This window comes from Adiantum capillus-veneris, chromosome 27, assembly GCF_014529385.1.
Source record: "Adiantum capillus-veneris isolate H3 chromosome 27, ASM1452938v2, whole genome shotgun sequence".
NCBI lineage: Eukaryota > Viridiplantae > Streptophyta > Polypodiopsida > Polypodiales > Pteridaceae > Adiantum > Adiantum capillus-veneris.
This window is the reverse complement of record NC_140957.1, coordinates 106677771-106705563: the sequence shown is the minus strand read 5'-3', so window position 1 is coordinate 106705563 and position 27793 is coordinate 106677771.

Here is a 27793-nt window from a genome sequence, read left to right as displayed (position 1 = left end):
TATCCATTACAACAAGTGGCAAAGCATGATCCATTGCAATGGGATGACAAGTGTGAAGAAGTGTTTCAAGAGGTGAAAGAGGTGTTAGGGGGTTTGTCAGCCATGCAGGCTCCTGATTGGGAGAAAGTTTTTTATGTAAATCCCTCAGTAGGGGATGATGCCATTGGAGCCATGGTATTGCAAAAGGGAAAGGGCAGCCATTATATGAGGCCAGTGTATTGTGCAAGCCGAGTGAAGTTGGTAGCGGAGAGAAAGTTCTCGGAAGTAGAGCTAGTGATGGCCAGTGTAATATTTGCTTGTCGACGATTTCGTCATTACTTGCTACCACGGCCTTTTTTTTTCTTGACGAGTTATGCTTTTTTGCCACAGTTAATTAATGGTACTAACATGTAAAATGTGGTGAAGAAATGGGTAATTGAGCTGCAAGAGTTTGAGTTCTCTTTTCTAGTGGAAGATAGTACAAGGGCTACCCTAGCTGATTTGTTGACCTACAAGGAGAATCCCCTTATTGTTAAGGAAGAGGTGGTGAGAAAGGTAGTTGAAGAAGTGCCATAGATTAGCAATGCACATGTGTTGTTCTTTGATGGTTCATACAGAAAGAGCCATGATGCAGCTTCAGGGGGTATAGCACTTTATGATCCAGAGGGGAAGCTAGTATGCAAGAGAGGGTTCAAATTGGATGCTCATAATAATAATGAGGCTGAATATGCTACTCTGGAAGACGGATTACACATTTTTTTGAAGCATGGGGTTCGAAGGTTGAGCATAAAAGGTGATGCCTTGTTAGTGGTGAAGCAAGTGCTGGGTGTGTGGAAGAGCAAGAACACCTCATTGAAGGAAATGTGCTTCAGAATTAAAGGCCTGTTAAAAAAGTTCGAAGCATGGATCATCAGACACATTGAACATGCTCTAAATGGAGAGGCACATGAAGCATCTCAAGGCATGATTGGGCAGCTATTTGTGTTGAGGATCACTTTACCTCTTTATCATGGCTGGGAAAGTTTGGATCAAGAAGAGGAGTTTTTGCTAACAGGAATCATTCCAAAGGAGATTCAGAAGTCTAAGAAGTATGTCTTTGTGCGTAGAGCATACAAGTACAAATTTATTGGTGATGTCTTATACATGAAAGGAGCTGATCTCGTGTTGAGACGTGTACCTTGGCGGGAGGAGCTTTACAGAGCGTTGGAAGAGAATCATGAAGGCGCATGTGGTGGCCATTTTTCTCTAAAGATCACCTTGCATAAGATTTTGCAAGAGGGGTATGTATGGCCTAGTTTGCACAAGGATGTTCACCATTGGTGTAGGTCTTGCAATAGGTGTCAAGCATTTGGGAAGAGAGTGTTGAAGCCAGAGCTACGAAAAACCATTATGGCGTTTGATGTGTTTGAAAAGTGGGGGATTGATGCAATAGGCCCGTTACCTATCACAAGCAGGGGCAAAAGCTATATTTTGACGGCAGTGGACTATCTTTCTAGATGGGCAGAGGCTATAGCAGTAAAACAGATCACTCCAAAGGATGTGGCAAAATTTGTGTATGATGAAATATGTTGCAAGTTTGGGGTGCCACTGGAGCTAAACTGCTAGATTTTTTATGTGCAAAGATGAAGATTAGGCACCAACATACCACTCCTTATTACCCACAGTGTAGTGGCTTAAATGAAAGATTCAATGGTGAGTCGGTACAGATTCTTTCGAAAGTGATAGAGCACCAAGAAAAGAATTGGGATTTGGAATTTGCTAGTGCATTATGGGCTTACCGTACTTCGGTGAAGACACGTACAGGGTTTACTCCATTTCATTTGGTGTATGGAAAAGAAGCACTATTGCCTATGGAAGTAGAGTTGCCTGCGGTCAAGATGTTAGAGAAGTTGCTTGGGCCTCCTAGTGATGCATTCAAAGAGAGGCTCTTACAGCTACAAGAGGTTCAGCTGGATAGGATGAGTGCATTGGAACATTATGGGCAGATGCAAGATAGGGCTTTAGCAAAGATAAATGAAAAGGTCAAAAGTAAGGGTATCAAGAAGCATGACTTGGTTTTGCGCTACAATAATAAGCTGGACAACACCTTCCAAAAGAAGTTTCAAATTAAGTGGGAAGGCCCTTTCAAGGTAGTGGAGTGTTTTCCAAATGGCACATATCAGCTGGCTAACCTGGATGGTGTTCTACATAAGTCAAGGGTAAATGGATTGCGTCTTAAATTGTATCATGCTAGATTGATGATGGTGGAGCAAGACGAACTCTCTGTGGAGCAAGCAATGTTGGTGAAGGATGAGGAGACCTGTGATGCGGCGAGTTTCATATCGCTCTTTGCTGCTGTTGATCATGAATGATCTAGCAGGTTAGGGGATGGGCAAATTATGTCAGGACTTTTTTGGAGCAAGGGATTGTGCATATGTACATATACATGCATGGTGCATCAAATAAAGAATTGCCCATTTTTCAGAGCCAGGTGGTTACGTGGGGCCCACATGTGTACAGGTAGGACAGGGTGTACATAGTGCATCAATTTTCACTATTACCAGTACCACTGTGTTTTTTTTACAATAAGGAGGAGTTGGTAGCGCGTAAAACTTCTTGAGGAAGCTATCTGCGGGCCGACAACATGAGGTAAGCAGGTGCGTCAGATGGCATCGAGTGGCGTCAGGAGGCCGAACGGGGTCAATATTTGCACGTGGATGAATACGGACACAAAGTGGTGTTTTCTTGTGAGAGTTATGCAGAAAGTTCATCATTAGGACCACTTTTTGGGGCCACTTCACGTGGTTGCGAGATGCATTATTGAAAAGAAATGAGTGCCAGGTGTGCGGATGATGCAAAAAAGGTGACAACTATGCACTGCGAGGTCAGTTTTTGGCCTGTTCGGGGTCCGTTTGAGGTCATCTAAAAGGCCAAGGGTGCCCAACTAATAAATCTAAGTGTGGGAACTGAAAAAATAGAGAGAAGACCAGAACAAACGTGGAGAAGAGAGGAGGAACAGCCGCAGGTGTGTTTTTGGGGTTTTTGGAGCCTATTTTGGCCGTAAACTGCTCATCCGAGGTCGGATTTAAGCACTTTGACATTGTAGACTGGGGTTTTGGACCGTTCCGGACGCGATGGCGCTGTCCATTTTGCCAAATTCCTCACTCTTTTCCTGCTTTTTTTCTGTGTAAGTTTCTCCTATGAGCGAAGTTTCTGCTCTAGTTTGTGATTGTATCTGGCTTATTTTACCCATATTGTGTGAGCTATTTGCCCCATTGGTGTTGGCCCAAGCTCAATTGTATCTAAACATCAGAAATTATCCTCTTTTGAGCTGAGTGTTTTGGGCGTGTGTGTGTGTGTGTGTGTGTGTGTGTGTCTGGGTGGAGTGGGCAAGTGGATAGTCTCTCTCCTCTCACTCCAGAGGTGTGTTCCCTGTCTCGGCCAGGTGTGTTGTCTAAGCCGAGTGGTGCCCCATAGTGTGTGTGTGTGTATCTTCACAAGAGTGTGTGTTGGGTCGTTATAGAGACGCTGTGTGTGTTTTCATCCCGCTCACATCGTGTAGCTAAAAACTCATCCTGCGACACAGATGAGTGTGGTGCATCTGTCACCGCCACCATTGCCAACTCCACTGTATCTACCACACTCTCTCCAAGAGGTAGGAGGCTTTGATCCAGTGGATCAGAGGAGGGGTCAATGGCAGAGGACTCTACAGTGGCAGAGAGGATGGATAGGCACTCATCCATGCAGATGTCAAAACTTTTTTCAAGATCATGTAAAAACAAATAATCCTCCCCATTTATGACAATTGGGGAGAGGTGTTCAAAAAAACCTCCAGAGTTAATGTCTCCTCCGGCGCATCTGCAGCGGGCTTAAAGGATGCTTCTGCACCCTCATCACCCATGGATTTTGCGACATCCATGACACCTCTTGGGTAGGTTAGGGCAAGAATATTGCCCTCTTTTCTTGCATCCCAGGGCACTGTAATGGGCTCCTTTGTGTCCTTGACGACACCCCCTAGGAGAAAATGAGGCAAACTCACCTCAGATCTTTCAGGCTCCTCCGCAAGAAGAAACACAAAAGTCGCCAAGAGACTTAGAAACTAGGTGCCGACCTTCTTCTTTCTCAAACGTGAATCTTCAATGTACTGACCTGCCTCACCCACAATTACACAAAATCGCTGAAGTCGTTGAGTGAAAGGCTGATCGCCTTTGTGTATGTAGCGAAACAAATCGCATGGAATCCACAATTCCTCTTGTCCGAGAATTGGTACAGCATACTTGTCAATGTAGATTTCAAAAAATTCCAAGATAGGCTGAAAAGATTGGATGTTAAGGTGAATAGTTGCATTCACATCAGGGAATTGGGTGAAGAAATTGTGGAGATCGTCACGATCTTGCCACTCGGTTGTTTGTAAAATTCTTGGAAGCGTTGTAATGCCATGGCTTCGGGAGGGGTGGAGGAGGATGCCATGATGCTAGCTGCTAAGGTAGGAATGCAAAGAGTGCTAGAGCTCAAATGAGAGTGTGAACAGGCTATGTAGGTGAATTGTGAAAATGGTAGGGTTTAGGAGGCCTTATATAGAGCCCCCCCCCCCCCCCCCCCCTCGAAAATCAATAACAGTAATTAAAATATTATACAATTTTCATACAGTAAGACAAATAACAAGAAGTTATAAAAAACTTTCAAATTAAATTACAATCATTTAACTCTAAAAACACATTACTACGAATTTAAGATAATGCGCATTGCCGAAATTTGATACAACCATATGTTTGAACTTACAATTGTGATATTATAGGAAATTTAAGTAGAAAACATAACTACTCTAGTGATAAAATTAGATTCTCTTCCATCATCCACGCCTTTTCAATTTGAAATGTGCTCTCCATGCGGCTACCAATCTAGCAAAAAAATAAGAAATAGCATACCCACCTTAGAGTGAGGAATAGTCCAAAGAACTTAAAGATAACATAATTAAGAGAGAAAGATCAGTCACCTTACGTCGTCCAATGCAAAACTTTGTAGCTTCTCCATACTCTAAACCCATTATCACTAAGTGCTTCTGTGCATTGGCCAATGTCCAATGCTTGTTCACTTGGACGGTTTCAACAACCCCACTCGACAATTTGATTTCAATTTCTAATACCTCAATTGTAGCATCGGTGGATTGCAATGGAATCCATTCACCAAGCTTGCACATCCATCTTTCATAGAAGTACCGCACGTAAAGGGTGGAGCGCACCTTGATGAAACGGATAGCAATGCCGAAACTTCCAACCTGATAGCGAAAGAAATCTCCGTTGTGACGTCCTTCAAGATATCCCCACTTCTCGCCAAGGATGGCTTCCAATGTATTGTAATGTAGATCTTTGCAAACATACATAGTGTTTGTATGATGGAAAGGCAAAGATCCGAATATGCTAGCGAAGACATGAGCAGGACAACACCATCCAAGCCCAACGGAACGTGAGGCTTTTCCAAATTTTAATGATGCTCTCACATCAGCTACAGTCTTGGCTTTCAAAGACATTACAATGAATGCATCTGGCTTTGGCCACTCCATGCTATGGAAGGTTGTAGCCTCCAAAGGTTGTAGCTCTCCGTAGCCTTGCTCATATGTAGGTACAATGTACTTGTGGGTGTAGAAGAACACCCTTTGCCGTGCAAGGTTTGATGAAGTTGTGTTGGGGAAGAGCATATCCCCAAGACTTGCATGCATGGCCGTAAATGTGCTTGAAAGGCACGAGAGCGGTTGCTCCTCCACAAGGCTAGAAGGAAAAAAATCTACATAGAAACAAAACAGTCCGTGAGATGTAAAAAGTCCAATTTTTTTTACCACCAAAACCATTGAAGTGCAAGGGACATACAATTACAAGGAAAATCCCTTGGGTTGGTGATCCCTCGTAGACGCATGTGTCCAAACATGAAGACATGTTGAACAATTGCCACCATACCCTTGTCTCATACTTGCTTGAAGCCTATTAGTTTTCCCTTCCAATGGAGATCAACGTTTGTTCTTTCACGAACACGAGGGGAACCGATTGCGGAAGGTTGCATGTAGACCCACGCACCTTCTTGAAAAACCTGAGGTTCCCATTCCTGCTCCTCATTCTTCGAGTTGTGGAGAACCATACTTTGAATGATGGGTTTAGGGCATCTATTTTGACCATTATTGGCCATGGATGCTTAAGTGGGAGCTTGAAATTGCAATAGAGAGCTTCAGGGAGATAGAGTTTAGAGAGAGAGTGGGAGCTTAAAGTTGCAATGGAGAGCTTGAGGAAGGAGGAGGGAGACAGAGTTTAGAGAGAGAGTGGGAGCTTAAAGTTGCAATGGAGAGCTTGAGGAAGGAGGAAGGTGTAAGAGTTTAGAGAGAAAATGGGAGCTGTGTGTTATGGAAAGGGGCTATGGAGGAAGGGAGTCTTGGGAAAGAGGTTCTAGAGTGAGAAAATGACTTTTTGATCATAGGGTAGGTTTGGGGGCGTTTTGGATGGAATATTTTGAATTTAAGTTTTTTTTGAAAATTTTGAAATTTTAGGGTTTTTGCAAAAACGTATATGTGGACCCACCACTCCCCCCTCCCCCTTTCACCCTCCCCCTTTTACCCATCCACCTCCCTCTAGGATACAAAGCAATAAATGAGTGGACAACCGTATTATTCCCTCTACTTTCTTAGGTTCTAGACTTATATACATTGCTCTCTTCCTATTGGATGGAGCCTAATTAACCTTAATCCTATATGGCCCAAGGAGAGTCCAGATTTTTCCTAATGCCACCGTGTGTCTTTCGTCAAGATTCATTCCATATATCAACAATGGAATAATCTGCTCAGACCACTTCAATACCATCTCTATATTAAATAGGTATACGTCTGGGAGATCATCATCTACACCAATAGCCTTTTCGCCATTTAGTAATCGAGAAAGGTGGTTTGCTCTTTGATGAGTTTTTCCTTTCTTTACTACTAGTGTAAAATCAAACTCTAGCAACACAATGAACCATCTTACAATTTGTTTCGTGTTACAAGGTTTGTTTACTAAGTACAAAAGTGCCTGATGATCCACAACAAATGTGAATTTGTTCGCAAGCAAATAATGACGAAATTTCTTTACCGCATATATCATACCTAATCCTTCTCTTTCAATAACGTTATAATTCTTCTCTGCATTGTTGAGTTGTCTACTAGCATAACTGATGGGAAAATCTGTATTACCCTCTCTTGGTTGTGCTAATATACAGCCTATTGCAAATGCCGAAGCATCTACATGTACATGGAAAATCTTTGACCAATCTGGTGCTTTTAGAATTGGTGCAGATACCTGTGCATCTTTTAATTTCTTGAATGACTCCTCACATTCATCGGTCCATATGAAGATCGTGATCAGACTATACAAGGGTTTTGCTATTACAGCATACATGTAGATAAAACATCGGTAGTATCCACAATGTCCCATAAATGATTGTACCTCCCGTACAATGTCTGGTCTTGGCAATTCTATGATCACCTTTACCTTGTCTGCATCAGTGGTAATTCCATTAGCCGATACTATGTGGACTAGGATCTTTCCTTGCTGTACAATGAATACACATTTTTATGGGTTGAGGAAAATCCTATGCGTTCTGTATTTTTCGAATACCTTTCTAAGATGATCTATATGGTCTTCTCTCAATAGAGAATAGACACACAAGTCATCCATGTAAATATCCAAAAATATTGGCAAGTATTCTTTGAAAGCATGTGTCATTAATCTGTGAAATGTGGCTGGAGCATTGGTAAATCCAAATGGCATTACCCTAAACGCATATATGCCCCATTCAGTTGCAAACGCCGTTTTGTATTGATCTTCTAGTTTAACCCCCACTTGGTTATAACCAGAGAATCCCTCCATCAAGCTATAGGCCTGCTTGCGTGTTCTACGAGGTGTTCCATGATAGGAAGAGGATAATTGTCCCTTATTGTTGCTGCATTTACCTTCTTGAGATTCACACACACCCGTAATTTCTCGTTTTTCTTAGGTACCACCAGGATTGGCGACACCTAGTCAGTGTGCTCTATCTCATAAATAAATTCAGCATCCATAAGTTTATCTATCTCGTCCTTGATCCTTTTGGCGAATGTCTCATTGTACGTGTGCGGACATTGTTTGCTTGGCTTTGCATCCGACTTCAGAGGGATTGAATGCTCACAAATGTTAGGATCCGCCCCCTTCAGATCTTGGTATGACCAAGCAAATACATCACAAAATTCTTTAAGCGTTTTGATCAGTAAGTCCTCTTCTTCCTGGCTTAGATCAGTGGTGATGTAAGCAGGTCAAGGACTTTCTCCCGGCTCTGCTAGGTCTATTTTCTTGGCGTTCTCTGGCTCATCATATGACTCGTTGGGTTTAAGCTCTCTCATCGGTTACTGGACCACTAATTTTATCTCTTGAATGATGTGAGGAGGTACATCTATCTCTTTACTCCCATCACTAGCGTTCGATCCATCGCTACTTTCCATCTCAGTTGTCCATACACTTTTCAGTTTTTGTTTCAAATTATTGTTATAATTAGATCTCCAAAGACATCCAATGTTTCCCTCGCAACTCTCTTTTTTGCCTTTCTGGTTTTCTTAAATTTAAAGATTCTTGCCTTAAAACCTGGGTCTTCAGCAATCTTAAGAAACCTTCCTGACACTTTATCCTTAGCACAATCAATAGCATGAATGTTCATAAGGAAATGTGTCTTACTCCTGAACTCAGGCATAGGTCTAAACCTAGTTGGTAGACTTTTATGGTGTTGCCTATTCTTGTATCTTTTTTGGCGTCTCACACTTTGGTTCGGGAAGTTGTAAAAGACGTCATTGTCTTGATCCTGATGGTTGTATTCTTTCGTATTTTCCAACTTCTCGTCATCCGCATTATCTTCGTTTTCACATCGATCAGAAGTCTCCATCCTGCTCGATGTTTTTAGTGGGAATGTCCACATAACCCACTATCTTAATATCAAGTTTTTTTTCCGTTTGATTGACCCTCGAATTCTCGGTGTCTCCTTCATTCTCATCTTCCTTCACAATTTTGCTCAACATGTAGTATGGTACAATATCGTAGCCATTCTCGTCACAAAATTTTGTGGCAGTGACTTCATTGACGCACACATCCAAAGTAGCCAAAATTTGAGACCATTCTAGGGATTCGAGCTTCTCTTCAGGGAAGGGCTCTTATATATAGGCATTGTCTTCCAATACCCTCTCTAGTGTCCTTTCATTGTGGTCGAATTCACTACATTGAGATGCTACGCACATCCATATCTCCTTTTTCTTACAGAACCACGATGGGACTTATGATCCACTAATAGTGGGTGAGTCAAAATCTTCCACAGGTGTTCTTGTGACATCATGGTAGCTATGATTCCTCATATTTACACATGTAGTGGTTTCAGCATGTCTTAGATACAAATAATCATACCCCCAGTCTTGCACCATCTTGAGTTGCCTCATGAACGGACTACCAAGGATGATTTCATAATTGTTTTTCTTGTCGAAATATACTATGGAAAATGTATGTTCATACTCTATGCCACATGAAGATACCAAATTGCCTCAAGCAATCCTATAGGTCTTTCTACATGCCCATCCGCTAGTTGCAATTTCATTCTAGTTGTTTGTATTCTAGGTTTTCCCCATTTTTCCCATAGCAATTTGGTAGCAGTGGCAATTCCAACTCCACTATCAAGTATGGCCTTAGTCTCTATGCTGTTATACCCGACTAGTAGAGTAGTGTTGCCGTCTTCACCCTCACAATACTCTCCAACGTTTTTGAGAGGCACTGGTTTAGTGTTGACTCTCTTCGGTTCTGTGTCATTAAGCTCAATTTCGAAGAACTTAAGAGGCGTCCTTATACCAAATTTTTCAACACATTTGCCCACTTTCGTCCACATGCTTAGCCTAATTTTTAACAATTCTGCCAATGTGATTGTACACTTGACCGGAGTAGACAACAAGTCTGTCAAAATTTTAGTGTCCAATTGATTTGACCCTCCTATTCTTTGAGAAGGTACCCTTCAAATTTCCGACTTTGCATCGTAGTCCCGCATGTATGGTGGCAAAGTTCTTAGTGATGCTGATCTGCTATCTTCTGATTCAATTGAACCATCATCCCCTTGAAATGATCTAGCATCTAAATCCCATGGTGATTTATTCAAGTTCAACTCCGAGAAAGGCGCTAACTGGACTGTTTTTGTCTCATGTTTTTCTTGAGATTTTCTCACCATTTCCCATAGCTCTTCAGGACATTTTTCTTCCACAATGGGTGCATATGGTGGAAAACCCTTTAGTGCACGACTCTTGCATCCTCTACATCAAGCAAGGATTTAACTTTTCTAGCTTGTCAGGTACCCAGTGTTCAGTTTTGATAGGTGTTTCATTGTTTGGTGGTTTGATTATTCTATCCCTCACTTTCATAGGTGGAGGCTCTAGTAAGGCTTGTTCAGTTTCAATCAACTGCTTGCACATCTCTAGTCTCTGCTTTTCTATCTCTGGATATGGATATGTCATCCACCTTTGCTTTAAAGCCTGTCTTGTTTTCAATCTTTCTTCATAGGCTTGCAAGATTGCATCCAAGGGTTCATTGACCTTATCTACCAATACATACCCTCCTGAGCTTGCAATCCTAGGTCCCTCCATCAATTTTAGAGAGTCAGACTCTCTCTGCTGTTTAAGTTTCTCTCTAGCCATTGCTAGCTCAACATCTACAGCCTTCTGTTTTTGTTCACGTCTAGCTTTTATTTTTGCTCTTCGTTCTTTCCAAGGATTATCACGACTGATGCTAGACTTGTCAGTCTTGACTTCCTCTTGATTTTCATCCCTACTCTTGGGATGATTGTCATCTTTCTTTGTTTGGGCTCTCGTCAAGACCTTAACAGGAATTTTAGTTTCGTTTTCTGATCCTCCACTAAAAGGCATTGCTTCCAGCATGTTCAAAGTAATCTTTCCTCCTTTGCTCGGGTTCCTAGGGCAATCAGGAATCACGTCAGTAATTCCACACTCGGTGCAATATGCGTTGACCCTAATAATTTCATCATGAGGACAATCTCTTAGCCAATGGTCTCTAACACACTTGTAGCAGGTCCCTTAGGCTGTTGAGGTGCTCCTTGATCTCCTCTTTGTTCGTATGCATGCCTCTACCTGCCCATGCCTCCATTGGCTATGAACAACAGTGTTCGTTCATCCAAGATGTATCTTCCTTCTCCTGCTGCATGTGCAACTGTTGGTGTTCCTGTACTTCCAATCATGCTCCAAGGTTTTGGCATTGGGGGTTCTTCTGGTGTATAATAGACAAGATTTGCTGCATATCCATTGGAATCATCGTAATATGCATGCACAGGTACCAAATACTTCTCTTCTAGTTTGTTTACCATTGGTGTGTATCTTATGCCTACCGGTCTTACTCCTGGTAGGAGTGGTTGTTGCCCCAATACTGGTTGTGGTCTTTCTACACCTACAGGTCCTGGTAGGTTGCCTGCTTTATATCTAGGCATCAGTGCAAGGAGATGCTGCTTGAATTTGGGGAGCATATGGTCGCTCTCTCACATATCCCTTGTTATAATAGCATTCTTCCGTCACATGGTTTGTACATTTTTTCTCAATAGCACACCACTTCGGCTGTTTAGCCTGGGGCTTGGCATATATATTAATTTTTTTTAGCACTTCCTCTACAAGTTCCTCATGGCTTATAGTTACTTCTCCTTTCGGTGCTTTCTTAGCGGACTTGCTTCCACTTTGTTGTGAGGATGAATCGTCATCAAGATCCTTGAATTCACCCTCCTTCTAGACCGCACAATTGTGTACAAGGGAAAGAGATTCCTTAGTTAACTCATTTAATGTTGTGCTCCTCTTCATATGTAAGTCCTTCTCGAGATTTGTGTTCCTTAGTCCTTGAATAAACATAAGTATAAGTCTGGATTGAGTTGGCAGTTCTTCCACAAGGCAGAACTTCAGATATCTTTTTAGTCATAGGGATGCCTTTCACATAGATTCCCCTTCTTTCTGATTGAACTTATGGATTTGTGAGACTGTATTATGAGCTATCCCCCTTTGTGAGAATTCCTCAATAAACTCGTCAAAAACATCCTCCATAGACTCAAAATCTCTACTCTCCATAGAGTCAAACCAAGTAGTGGCATCCTCCTCTAGAGTAAGCCCAGACCCTGCAAATTGAGTAGGGAAGTCCAACACTTCTTCATCTCTAATTACACGCACAAAGGCTGCTACATGATCCCTAGGATCTCTGTTTCTCGTGTATTTCTTGTTTACACATTTTTGCACCTGCAAAGGTTTAATTCTACGATAGTCTACAACTCTCATCATTGGTTCTCCTCGTCCTACTCGATGTACCTCCTGTGGCCTTTGGTAGTGGTGGGTTCCTCTCCCAGAGGTGCCCCTAAGCCATAATTTCTGACGGTTCTTACAAGACGTGGTTCATCTCTTCAAACTCGTTCTACGGGTGGTCTTTCGGGCTCTGTCGACTCTTGAGTTTTTGGCTTACTCTAGCCTTGATATTGTGAATAGAGTGGTGGTTCTTGTAAATATCTTAGCCGTCTTGCGGCTGGATAACCATCTTTGTTTTGGTTTTTGTCTAATGTCGCACTTTGTTGAAGCCATGCCTGCAATGATGCTTGGGTTGCTTGTTGGTTCTGGTAGTTGAACATCTGTTGTCGGTAATTAGAATATGACTTTGTCTCGTACTCTTCTTAAAATGGATTTGTTGACTTGCTAGGGGTATAGGTGGACCTTGGTACTTCTTTGGGGGCATATGTTGATGTTTCTGGACCTGTTGCCTTTTCTACCTCCTATGGGAGGATGCGTTTGTATTCTCACCCATACCTATCAACAAAAATGATATCCTTCCCCATAGCAATTTCATAAGAGAATAAGTAAAGAACCTTATCTTTTCTTAATTCATTTGGGTAGGGTTTTTTCTCATCGAAATAAGAGACTGCTCCCTCGCTCTGATGCTTGTAAATTCCCACATTCTCATTATACGTAGAGACCCTGGTTGGATTTTTATCATACATAAAAAGAGCTCCAGGTCGATCTCATCCATAGGTTGAAGGGAAAACCTTGAAGACACAAGGGATGCAGTTGCAAAATAAGGAGGATGATGGAGCTGTGGTAGGATGCTACCAATCTAGTGGGACAGTGAAGCAAGTACATTTCTCAAATGATGATGAAGAAGTTGAAGCTATTCCTAGGAGCTACTATTCACGAAGTCGCTGGGCAAGGGATACTACAGAAACTTTGGTCAAGGTAGGTGATCTTGAAGATCCATTTGTTGCCTTGATTGACCATGGTTCAGAAATAAACATAATGTCAAAGAGTATCTACAACAAGTGCAAATGGCCAATGGACACAGATCATGGCTGGATGGTAAAAGTGGCAAACAATTCATCCGGTGAATTGTATGGAGCATGTTTAGGTGTGAAGGTGACAATAGGTGATGTAAAGATTGACCAAAACTTCTTTGTAAAGGATACATCTTCATATCATCTCATCCTTGGACATCCCTACATTGTGGGAGTTCGAATGGAAACAAAGGTAATGGATGATGGTTCACCATATGCTAGGATATGCAGCAAAGATGGTAAACGTGTTGTCCAGTTTCTCACAGTTTGTGTAAACCATGAAAGAAATAGTGACAACCTCAGAGATCATCCTCTATCGAAGGTGAGCAAAGAGTTTCATGGACATAGGGAAATGATGGGTTTTGGCCAAGTACCATTGTAAAGCGAGATTGCAGTGGTATAGAACGAAAAAGGGTCTTACCTGATCCAAAAATAGGTGAAACTTTCTCAACGCGCTCCTTGGTAACAAGGAATGGATCAGTATGTTTTACAAAATTTGAAGATTTGAAGAGATGTGAGAGGCAATATGTGCATAATGTACAAATAGGCATGAAAAAGAGTGGGTTGCTAGAGCCTACTGAAAATTTTTTGGGTCTGTGTGAAACAAGTTTATTTTGTAGATACTATGGGTGAGCTTGATGCTATAATGGGGTCTAGTTTCCATCTTGGAAATGAAGTTGTAGAAGTTTGCTCTATGGAAATGTATCAAGTAATAGAAGCCTTTAAAGAAAACAAAAAAGTTGGCCCAGAAGTCCATGTTGAAACTAAATACAAGAGTGTATCAAAGAAGGTGGAACCACTAGCTTCACCCTTACCACCCAACAATAGGGAAAAGATTGAGCAGGCTTCTTTGCAACCAAGTTTAAGGAATCCTAAAAAGATCGGGAAACCCTTCACAAAAGAGTCTTTTCAAGAGTTGCAGATTGGTTGTGATGAGTTTCTAACATAGAAGGAGACAAAGTGCTTCAAAGAAATTCTTTCAAAGCATGGTAAGGCTTTTGCATTTGAGCCACATGAGATAGGATGTGCTGATCCTTCTATAGTAGCTCCTATGGTAATTTTCACAATACCTCATGTGCCTTGGAATTTGCGGCCTATTCCGGTTCCAAAGGCTCATTTGTCCAAGTTAGTAGAGCTATTGAATGAGAAGACCAGAATGGGAATTTTGGAGCCTTCTTGTGCTCCATACTCAAACAAGTATTTCATAGTTCCGAAGGAGAATGAAGCTCTACGCTTCATCCAAGATATCCAACCAATGAACAAAGTGACAATTAAAAAATGTAGGTACAAGACCAATTGTGGATGAGTTTGTAGAGGCGTTTGCAAGGAGGGCAATCTACTTGATGGGGGATCTCTACTCAGACTATGATCAATTTCAGCTTGCAATCGAAAGCAAAGACCTTACAACCATGAGGACACCTTTGGGTTTGGTAAGGATGTGTACCTTGCCACAGGGAGCAACCAACTCGGTTTCACATATGACGAATGGGATGAATAAGGTCTTACGTGACTTTATTCCTCAAATCACAATGCCTTTCATTGATGATTTGCATATCAAAGGATGTGAAGAAAGTGACAAAGATGAATCTTTGGATCTCAAGGGATGTCGTAGGTTTGTGGTAAATCACGTAAATGATTGCAATAAATTTTTGTCTAGGTTGGAAGAAGTGAATCTTACATTGTCAGGGAAAAAGTCTATGTTTGGTGTCAATGAAGTGTTGATTGTGGGGCACATGTGTGGGCCATATGGTAGGAAACCTTGTCCAACAAAGGTAGATGCCACCCAAACAATGAAAGAAATATGCACTAGCATCACTGAGATTAGAAGGTTTCTGGGACCATGTGTCTTTTATGTTATTTGGATTCCACATTATGCACATGTAGCTAATCCTCTTTATCAATTTCTTAGAAAGAATCAAAAGTTTAAATGGACAGAAGCACATGTTAAAGCCATGAAAAATCTAAAGGAGTTGCTCCAGCTAGCACCAACTTTGAGAAAGGTAGACTATGAGTGTCAAAGGCCAGTAATTATGACAGTAGACACCAGTCCTACAGGGATTGGATGGGCAATTGGGAAAGATGATGAAGAAGGACGCAAGTATGTGGTAAGATTTGGAGCAAAGGTACTAAGTGCTCGCCAAAGAAACTATCCACAGATAAAGAGAGAGCTATGGGGTATGGTTACAGCCTTGAAAAATGGAAAAGAGTACCTAATTGGTGCATGTGTGGTTGTAGAAACAGATTGTCTACCACTTCCTGGGATGATTACAAGCTGCTCAATGCCAGACATTGCTATGTTGCGGTGGATTGCATATATTAAGTCCTTAAATACCGAGTTTAAGCACATTGTAGGTAAATAAAATACAGTGGTAGATATTCTATCAAAGGCAAGGTATGAAGATGAGTCACAAATGATTGAGGAGGGAGATGATGTAGGCACAAAGTTCTATTCTATCTCTCATGTCAAAGGTAACAATGTCTGCATGACTAATCCACTTGAATTGTTCTTGAAAGAGCTTTATGAAGGTGATTGGATTCTTATTGGAGGCTACTTGAGTACTGTATCAAAACAGGCTAAATGATCTGAAGAAGAAATCAGGAGATACGCAGAAAAGCATATGGGTACTTTTTGAGGGATGTTTACTTGTGGAAGCATCCTAAACAAAAGGGTGCTACACCACAACGAGTTATATGTAAAAAAGAGACTCAAGTAAAGCTCATGTAAGAGTTTCATGAGAGTCTATGGGATGGACATAGGGGTGTGTGGGAAACCAAGAAAAATACTGGTGGAAGGGGAAGATCACTGCAGATAGAGGTGAGCTGGATGCCGAGGAAGCAAGGGGGTTCTTTACCAAACTAGGAATCAAGCTTTCTGTTACCACAACTTACAACCCTGAAGGCAATAGAAAGAGTGAAAGAGAGCATCCTCCTATCATCAAAGCTTTGGCTAAGGCTTGCGAAGGAAGAGTTGGTGAATGGCCAAAACTGCTACCATATGCTTTATGGGCTGATCGTACAACACATAGCTTAGTAACTGGCTACATGCCTACAGAGCTAATGTATGGTCAAAAGCCAGTGATGCCAATTGAAGATACGATTCCCACATGGAATGTACTACCTTGGCAAGAGAGGCTTAGCAGGGAAGATCTCCTTGCATTGCACATAAGGCAACTAGAGAGAAGAGCTGGAGACATTGAGGCTGCAAAAGAACGACTCAAAAATGCAAGTCTAAAACACAAGGACTACTTTGATAAGTGACATCGGCCTAGGAGCAAAGCAATTGACAAAGGTGACTGGGTTTTAGTGTATGATAGTAGCCTCGATAACCAACACACAGTCATGCGTAAGTTTTCAAAAAGATGGTTTGGACCATATGTTGTAAAGCATGTGCATGAAAATTCTACTTACAGCTTGTCTGAACTAGATTGTACATAAGTAAAGATTCCCATTGCAGGAAAAAGGATCAAAATGTTTAAGAGAAGAGATGACAATGATCCAGAAGATGGTGACGAGGAGGAAGAGCAAATCACAGGTGAAGATGAATCTTTGGAATCATCTAGTGAAGAAGAAAGCAAGGAAGATGCAAAAGAGGTCTGATCTTGCAACAAAGAGAAAATGTGGCACATACCGGAGGATGTGCAGGTTTAGAGGGGGTGGATGTTGTGCTGTGACACGTACATAGTGGGAACGCATCCTACAAGATCTATCTTGCAACTTTTAAGATACATAATTATATTTCCTATAATGTACATATGCATATTTAAGTATAATAATAAGCTTTCTATCTCATCCTATTATTTATCTCAACGGTAACCTATTCTTACTTTACCGTTAGAAAATACTATGGAAAAAGCGTCATTTGCTCCGCCTCTTTAACTTGGGGCAAAAAGAATTCATTATTTATTTCTACTATATCATTATCATCTTACACCCTAGCTAGATCCTATATCTAAGGTAAATTTCAATATATATATATTCTATGTATTTTTCATATTTTTCTTATATTTGTTTTTAAATAGCTACTAGGAGGGAATCAAATCCCAGTGGGACACTAGGTGGTATGATTTCAAAGACAAACTTATTTTAATGCATTATTGCAAGCATGATTACAAAACTTTGTCAAGGAGCAATGTCATGCTTTCATATGGCATGAGGTGTCCATTGGAATCAAATAAAAGTCTAGGCTAAAGGGACCACAAGAAGACTTTTCCTACCAAAATTGTACCCTATTTTGATGATTTTTTAACACAAGGTTCCAATCCGAATTGGAAAAAGGTTTTAAAATGGAAGTTGTAGCTAATGAGCTTAATTTTTTTCCCATATTTTTACTTTTATTTTTTGAGCCATGGTTGAGGAGATATGACCAAAATACTGGACCCCAGTCTACCCACATCATGCAGGGACAACACATTTCCAACTTTTCCAGATTCTGTTCACGCTGGCTTTTCTCTTGTTGTGTAAACCCTTGAGGGTTCCCTTCACCTATAAAAGGAGACCTCGTTTTCCTGGAAAACTATGGAAGCATTCAAGCCATTGATGAGAGGAATTCTTGAGGGAGTAAGTAGTAATGCCTAATTGTACTTAGCCATCAACATAAGCCTAAGCCTACACTTTCTCCTAGAGGAAGACTAGCCATTCTTGTATGCTATCCATGGAAGATCAACTCTAATCAAAGAAGCTCTTGGACTTGGTGTATCAATCGTTGAATTAGTCCCTCTTCTTCTCTCACCATCAATAATGGTGCCGAAGGGTTTGTCAAGTAAGATGTGTTCTACATTGATGTTTTCTTGATTTCTTGTTGTTTTCCTTTTCATCTCTAATCCAACATATATATATATATCTAATCTCATCTCCTTACCCAAACCTATCTCTCTCAATCTTAGAAATTCATTATCTCTACAAATTCTAGGTTCTCCTTGCTACAGGTACATCTCTCCTCGCAGTATCCTTATTGCCTACGGGGAAGAATAGGGCTTGAGAGGGAAATTTTCTTCTCTTCTCTTCTCTCATATCTGTATTTTACACATACTAGAGTTATCCTAGATGAATAATCCACACGATGAGAATTTCTATCGCTTTCACTCTATACGATCTATTAGAATTAACGTATGGATTAGCCGTAAAATACACTTTTAACAACGTATAGTGTTTCTCTTTGGCCCTGAAAGGCTCAATGAAATACTTCTATCACCGGATCCCATCATACTACCTCTTATAAACTATAACGTTTCTTTTGAAGTAAGTGTAGTTATCTTGCTATGAACCAAGAGGATTTATACACACAATTAATCCCAATCACTAGACAAAACATATATTATGGTAAGCACAAAACTACAATTCCAAAGAACAATTCGTACCCTATTTGGTCAGCCAAGATTGAATGCCATTAACTTATCTATTAACCCTTTCATATTGCCCATGATACGATATGAACATAGCCTTGATGTTTTCATCTTTGTGTTGTTTTGACATTCTGTTTTGTGTTCTTTATTTGTGTGTGTAAGTGCAAGAGAGAAAGAGTGGGGCTTCTTTGATTGTACTTCTTTGATTGTACTTCCTTCCAAACCCTAGTCTTCATGGCATCTATGGTTTAACTCCTTCGTATAGTTTTTTGGAGTTCTCTCAAACTCTCACAGCCATAAGCCCCGTGCTTTCCTGGCAACACCACAAATTTCTTGGCAATGTCTTCCCATAGATTCCCATCAATTTTTAGTTACAATGCTAACCCCACCATCAAGGATTCCCTTCACAGTTAATCCCTTGGTAGTGATTGGTATGTTCCCATTGGATTCATTGCCTTCAAAGTATTGTCCCAACTTGTTAACACGTATTTATACAACAGAGTTCTCATCTAGGCTAGGTTGTGGATCTAAGTGTTTCTGCTTTATTGGCACCTCCCTAGCTCCATCCATCTGTGAAAATTGTGGTAGCCTGACTTTCAATTCTCTTTTGAGAAAAGCTTGAAGAGCTAAGAATAGCTCACGGTCTCCATATAGTTTGGACATGATGGTGGTTCTAAATTCTGAAGCCATGAAACCCATTAATTTGGCAATATTCAACGGTACTTTTTGGACTTTAGTCCCTTGACGTGGGGATCTCCATTTCTACGATAGAGTCAAGTAGTCCCCTCTGTAAATATTCTCTCCAACAAGAAGGGAGTACGCCCACTTTCCCATGACCTAAAGTCACTTTCTTCTTGGATGACACTAGGTATGGCTAGTGATCTATGGTCTTTCTGAGGTTGATTTCTCATAGGGAACACTATGTTGGTAATCTGGATTTGCCTAGGTGCCGGCTCTAGATCCCTTTGGGTCTCTTCTACCAAAATCCTTAATTGCTTGACTCATTCGATCTCCTCTGTATAGTTTGGGTAAGTTCCTATCTTCTTCTTGGGTCGTGGTCATTGTGGCTCACGATAATATTCCTTGGTTTTTCTTTCCTAGTGGTCGTTTTAGTATCCATGGATTCACTTGAATCAAAATCCTCTTTAGCGGCATTCATATATATGGGGTAGTCACCAATCCCTATGTTGGTCTTTGAACTGGGATCTCTGGCTTCGCAGCTTTTTGCAATCTCTTCCTTCGTGTTTTCTTCTTCTTCTAGGATTGGGCAATTGATGCTATGTATTTTGTTTTTGGAGCATCAATCATGTGAGTACATTTACTGGTACCACATGCGTACTTTGTGATGGCTCCTTAGTAACCTCAATTAAATTCAATGGCATTATCTTTGGTGCATTTGGATTATTTTGACATTGGGAAATCAAATGATCTATACCACATTGATTACACATGAGTATAAGCATTCTAGGCGTGCTCGCTTGATTGGTTTGCATTAGTATAGCATTTTTTTGTAGCCTAATAGGACACTCAGCTACATGATGTGGAACCCCAAACTTGTAGCATTGGAGAGGTGGCCTCTTTGTAGTGTAATTGATATTTTGGCCTCTTGCAGCAAGAGCAACTACTTGATAGACACGTTTGACTTGTCCCCAATAGTCTTCCATGTAATATTGTGAACTTTCTTCAAGTGCATCAAGCCCATAGGCAATATTAGGGTCTATATCTTTGTCATAGCCTTCCAAACCAACAATAGATTCACAACCCACTTAATTCACTGAAATGATTCTCGAATGTGGGGGTTGGGGTCCTAGCACTAGAGGTGGTAAGGGTGTCATTTGCATAAAATTTTGGGACCTAAGGACTATGTGTTGTGACATTTTTTTAAGAGGTGGGGCCGACATCAATGCAGACACTTGAGGTGTGTCCGTCCAGAGGCTAAGGTTGGTCTGTTGGCCATCAAACATTTAAATACTATGCAATACTTGTCTTGATGACCATACCTCCCACATACATTGCAATTCCCATTGAATTGTACTCTAAACATAGGGCATTCACTGCTACTATGTGGGCCATAGCAAACTAAGCACCATTGTTGCTCCCTTCTTGGATACATATGGTTGTTTTGTGGAGCACAATTGTCTCTAAGACTTTGCTGAATGGCCTTGGTGAGTTCTGCTAAAGTCATCTCAGATATCTTTGGCTCTTTAGCAATAGGCTTTATGGTCATTGGCTCATGCCCCAATGCTTACGAGCTAGTAGATTTAGGCTCAAGAGACACAAGTTTCTCCTTGAATCATTAAGTTTTCCTTTAATTGGATCGCATTGGTGGTAATTGCTTCCCAAGTGGTGATACCTCTAATGACTAGGCCACTGTATGTCCTCATGTCGTAGTCCCCTAATGAATCTATCAAGCAATTGGTTATTGTTGAAGCGCTCATTTGTATTACAACGAGAATTTAAATGCTTCAAGCGACCAATAAAATCTCTCACAGATTCTCCTTCCTCTTGTTGGGCTTTCTATAGATGAGATGCTACACCCCAAAGTACTCCCTCTCGTATGTACTCTTTCAAGAATAGTCTCCTAAGAGTAGGGTAAATTGTTTTTTCTTCCACCCTTAGGGTTCTATACCAATCCCTAGCCTTTCCACTTAAGGTTAGGCTTAAATCATTATTCTTATGCAGGTCTTTGTGTTCTCCTAGGGAATCACATATTTGTTCAAATACTTTGATATTCTTTATCACATCCCCATATCCAACATTTTTTTGTGTAAGCTTGGCTATTTGTACTGCCTTACTTCTAGGCTCTTTATCATGCATGTTACGCATATTCTTAGCAATAGATTGACAAGTAGCTTGATCTAATGTTCCCAACTCACCTAAGTGATCAGGCATCGTGGCAAAGGTGCTCTTGGGACTACATGTGGAGTAGGTATTGTCATTGGGCTTGGCGCATAGGAAGCCCTAGTGTTACAATTTTGGTACGGTGTTGTGCTATGTGGTGGCCCAAAGTTCATATGTGTGGCCCTAGGCATAACAGACATGGTAGTTGGTATGGACTCATAAGGGCTTGGATGTTGTGGTTGTGGAGCATAAGTTGTTGAAACAAGGGGAGGAGAAGGACCTATATGAGCACGGGGACCCATAGGTGTATATGATTGGTACACATTTGTAGGTACTGTTGCATGCATTGAGCTAGCATGTAGTGGTGCTTTACTAACAAATGAGGTCCATGGTGTGTTTCTAGGCATGCCCGTCACTAGGGTACTATTGCATGCATTAAGCTACCATGTAGTGGTGCTTTACTAACAAATGAGGTCCATGTTGTGTTTTTGGGCATGCCCATCTCTAGGGTAGGTAGGCATGGTAGCCGTGGTGTCATCAAGATTAAGATGAGCTAAACTTGGGAAGGTAAAGCTATCATTTGTGAGCTCAAATTGTATTGAGACCCCTGGCAAAACCACATATGGAGGATTAATTGGGATTACCAAGGGAGTCTCCATTTGTGATAAGGTTGGTTGCCTAGCCTTCTCTGTGTCCAAGAATCTCATGAGACCCGTTGAAGGCATGTGGATCCCTTTGTTCTAGCTCTCCAATTCAATAACCCTATGAATGAAATCACAAACTCTTTGTTGTTACTCCTCTATGCTAGTAGCACCGGATGTTGATTGTAGGACATCTAAACAGCCCACGTGATAGGTGTGGCATGTATATAGGGCTGTTAGAGTTTCCATTTGTAGGTCATACTCCCAACTCTCATTTAGGAACGCTCCATCTAGGATTGAGGAATTCTCCATCTCATTTAGGAACACTCCATCTAGGATTGAGGTGATAGGGGTGTCCTTTGAACTGGATGCAATGTGGCTCTCCGTGGATTGACCCTTAGTGGTTGCTAATTCAGGAGCACTCGATTGCTTGTCTAGCATGTATGTTGACATAGGGGCCTTTTCCTTTTTCTCTCTTCATTGATCTGTCCAACGTAAAATCTCAATTTCCTTTTCCCTAGCCGCAATGATATACCGCTCAGTCTCTCGCACTTCGGCAAGGCTTCGACCACTAGGTAATATAACCTCAGAGTGAAATATCTCTGAAGAGTCACGGGGTGTGGATGCAGTGAATAGAGTATTCACATGCACACTTTCCAGGAGCATGGGGCCTACGTTGGTCATGAATGGTAAATTTACTTCCTCACCCCCATCATTTATATTCTTAGCTCCATTTTTGAAGCAAGTGTCTCTCTTAAAAGTTTCCTTCAAGAAGCTAAGCATGCTCAACCCACGACCGTGGGTCCATGGCATGCATGTCTTGGCTTGCACTATCAAGATTGGGCATCGGGTAACCTCCATGATGTCGTAGTCAGAGGAAGAGACACTAGATGCAATATGTGGGTCCTGAGTGGTACTACCTTGGGTTCCTGTTGAGGGCCTAGAGCCTAAGGTGGAGGAATAATGAGTGCTCACATAAACGGAGACACTCTCTATGTGGTTGTTGTCTAGCACACAACCAGACCATAGGTGCATGTGACCTCAACCAAGTAGAAGTGTTTGTGAGTGCCCGTGAAGGCCGCTCACCTAGGTTTTTGGGCATTTGCAACCCAATTTTTTTGTTATTCTTGGTCCCTTTTTCTAACCAAGTCATAGAATATGGCATGTGATAGCTCAAAACAAGCATCTTGGCTAGGGGATCCTAAAACTAGTCTTTTTCTAGGTGGGAAGAGGGCTAGAGTTAGTAAGTCCAAAGGGTAAGTGTGAAGGGAATGGTGGAGGACTTGAGGTTGTCCGACATGCCCTCCGTTCACTTGAGGTCCTACTATGTATATATAAAGTAGTGTGTATAGTATATCATAAGACTGAGGATTGAGGCTCGGACTTGGGTTTCAGACTTGGGTTTCAGGTTTTGGGGAATGATCCCGATCCTTCCTTTTAAGATAAGGTTTTTTAATTTTCTTTTTTGTTTTGAGTTTTCTTTTTAGTTTCTTATTTTGCTTTGATTTTTCCTAGATATTTTGATTGTTTTTATTTAAGAATTTTTCTTTTTTTAATGAATCTTTTTTTAGTGGATAATGCTACACACGAACGCCGAGCTCACACATGCACATAGCAGCTCCTAGCAACTCTATCTATCCTCCTTGTAGCTAATACACAACTAACATAGTTAATTAACACTAATTAACTCTACTCAAACACTATCTAACACAGAACTGCACACTCACAGACACTCAATCTTCTAACTGTCTACTGTACTACTCACTGTCTACACTAACTAACACAACAAAACTACTCACTCACAGAGTACTCCATCTACTCACAGAGCACATTACAAATTTATACCAGCTATAACAGATCTACTAACACCTGCACAGTACAGATCTTAGAAAATCTAATAAAAAACTTGCAAATTTCAACACTAACAAAATTGCTAAACCTGTGCATTACGACCACTTAGCAGATCTTCACAACTCAGCAAAAAACAAAAAAGTGGCAGAAGAGAAGCCTTCCTGAGGTAACACTGAGTGCTCATAAAGCTTAGTGCAAGGCACTCCCTGGCAAAATGATGCCAAAAATGTGCGCTTTGCCACCCATATCAGAGGCTGGGAACTTGCATGTGCATTGTGTGCGAGCTTCAAAAGGATTCAAACACACAAGTAGATAGTCCTAGCAAGATCAAAGAAACAATGGTGTGTCACTCACTGCTCAATGCTTTTGTGTTGGAGGATCCTGTGCTACGAAGAAGAAGGAGTTGCCGACAATGCTGGGCTCAACTGCCTTATCGCCACCGATTCCATTGCAATTCTCTCTCTCTCTCTCTCTCTCTCTCTCTCTCTCTCTCTCTCTCTCTATATATATATATATATATATATATATATATATATATATATATATATATATATATATATATATATATATGTATATATATCTATCTATCTCTCTCACTCGCTCACTCGCTCGCTTCCTCGCTCTCTTGCAAGCATACACACACATGCATACACACGTGAGCACATGAAGGAGAAGGAGATAGAGATGGACCAAGAGCACTTCTTAGCTTACACCTCAAAAAATGAAGATTTTTATGCTAAATAGACCTTTTATAAGGGTTTGACCCATTCACACACGGCGTCCATAATGGCGGATCGTTGCAAAACTATTGTAAAAATAAGATAAGTGGTATGCCTCTCATTGGTGATCACCTACACACCTATTGGATTGATAAGCCCGGTCCATGATTCAAATTAAATAAATAATATGAGGTCATTGAAGGTGATAGGGTGTCCGTCAGGGTTAACACACACACACACACACACACACACACACACACACACACACACAGAAACTTGAACTGGCACAAGCCTCAAAGTTTGCAGCTTTAATGTCTCAGTGTGTGTGTGTGTCTGTGTGTTTGTGTGTATCCTTGTGCCATGGGGCTTCAGAATGCACTTGCCGGATCATGCTAAGTTTGCCACCTGGCACTAAGGAGCTGGAATCCCTCCCCCTTGTATTGTAGTATCCTTGTGTCACGGGGCTTGCACTCCATGGGATTGCATGCACGGTGATTAACTTTAGTGTCTGGTGAGAGAGAGAGAGAGAGAGAGAGAGAGAGAGAGAGATTCCGGAGAAGAAGAGAGTCACACACATTGGGGGGGAGAGAGAGAGAGCTACAAAGAAAAATCGAGAGAGATTTTAAAAAATAAGGTTTTTTTTGGGTTTTAACACTATTTTTGTCTATTTTGGGGCAGAATTTCTCCTTTTCTCCTTGCCCTCAACTGGCATTTTTGAAATTAAAAATGACACAATATTAAGTTGAGACACATTTTTATCAAACATTGTATGAACTTCTTCATGCTTTAGGGTAGATTGAATGAAGAGATCTCTCAAAATAATCGACATGCACTCCAGAGCCTCAAAGTTTGGACTTGCATGCATGGTGATTTATACTGTGTTCGGGGGTCACAACCCTAACATGTAGTAAGTGCAAGAAACATGCAGTATAAAGGAAAATGACTAGAGGAGATTGCACATTACACCATGAAAACTACAAACTGTGTGAACACAAGAGACCATGGCTAAGCAAGAGAAAGTATTTTGCTACCCTATTTTCATCATTAGTGTCCATTAGATTCCCAAAAATAGTAGTACAACTGCAGGAAGGCTGCAAACTGCAAATTGCTTGTTGGTCACATCCTAAAACTGCTCTACGCCATAAGACATTTTGGGTATTCAAAACTACCTAGGCATTAAGAATTTGTGTAAACATGCACTTAAGGTTTTAAAGCAAAGACCTTAGTTAAAAGTCCAAAAAGATAAGTACCTAGACACATAAGGCCCTAACACCTGGCATACCTGGTAGGCAATGTTTCTCAAACATTGTCTGAACCCATCTTTTGATTAGAAAAAAAAATCAACATCAACATGATCTTTAACTTCAGACTGCTTTAAATTTTCCCCTTTAGTTGCAGTTTCCTTACAATCTTCACCAAATCCTACATCCACTTCAGCTTTAGGTGCTTTCATTGAAACCTCAACAACTTCTCCAGTGAGTATCTCATCTACAATAGAAAATATTCAATCTTTAAATTGTTGTTGTCCTACTGCAACATCTGCTTCTTCATCTCCTGCTGCAATTGGAACTGCGTTTATATCTTCATTTAACTGTTCCTGAACTTCACTTTCAATTGTATCCAACATTACATTATCATTCTGAGTATACAGTTGTTCAGGTTGATGATGTTTTTGCTGTTCCAACTTCTTCCTCAATTCCTCATACTGTTGCTTCAGTTCATCATGTTGCTTTTGCAATAACAAATTATCCTCCTTTGCTACTTCCTCTGCGTCAGTACTTACTTCCATCTCGGCTGCAACCACATCTATTTTATGTTCTTCAATGTTCTTACCCAACACATCCTAAAAAGTGTTCAATAATGCCTCCCCAACATGAAAGTGTTTTGCCTTATTCTCCTATCCTATGACTGGAACTGTATCTTTAATTAAATGCTCTTGAATGTCTTGATTTGCATTATCCATCAATATCACTCCACATTCAATACCCTCTAGTTCAGGTTGGTCATGAACATGTTGTTCCTCCTTATACTTCAGTTGTATAAAATAATCTTTTAGTTTAGTGAACTTCTTCTACAACAATAAGATGTCTAGGTGTGGCTCACGATGTGAAGGTCAAGGTGATGGGCATAGAGTGCCTGATAGACTTCTTTGTGATGAAGGCAGGAGATAATGCTTATCCGATCATTTTGGGTAGGCCATGGCTTTTGGCGATAGGAGCAAAGCAGGATTGGGAGAGCAAAGTGTTCACCTTGCCTGACAAAGAGAGGAAAAGCTAGATTGTGTTGGATTTGAAGACCAAGGAGAGCAGTTCTTGTCCTATGGAAGTTAAAGATGAGGGCGACACGATGATCTACGAATGGGAGACAAAGATGGGCTACAATGAAGGCTATACTAGCATAGAGGAAGAGGAGAGCAAGGACGACATGCTGAAGATAGATGCAGACTTATTAGGAGTCACCATAGATGATCCCCCATCTAAAGAAGAAGGTATGTAGCCTCAAGATCATGGTTTAAGCATAGAGGAGGTTTCAAGCATGTTGAGTGAAGATTTGACCAAAAGTGAAAAGGAAGGTTATGTTCAACTGTGTGAATCCTATCCCAATCTATTTGCGATGGAATACAAGCATTTGTGAGGTGCAAAAGGGGTAGAGCACAAGATTGTTCTTAAGGAGGGACATAGACCTAAAGCACAGAAGCTGAGGATACTAGGGGAGATCCTAAAGGAGTCCCTTTGATAGGAGATCAATAAGTTTCTTGATGCAGGCATCGTATACCCTGTGAAAGATTCAAAGTGCGTCTTGCCAGTGGTCATAACCCCTAAGAAGAATGGGAAATGAAGAGTGTGTTTCGACTACAAGCCACTGAATGCCGCAACCAAGAGGAATCACTGTGCATTGCTGTTTCAAGACGAGATCCTAAACCAGGTGGCTAGGCATGAAATATACTCGTTTATGGATGGATTTTTGGGGTATTTTTAAATATGAATGCACTTGAAGATCAATTGAATACCACCTTCATATCTCCATGGGGTTGTTTTGCTGAGCCGCAGGATGCCGTTCTGTTGGT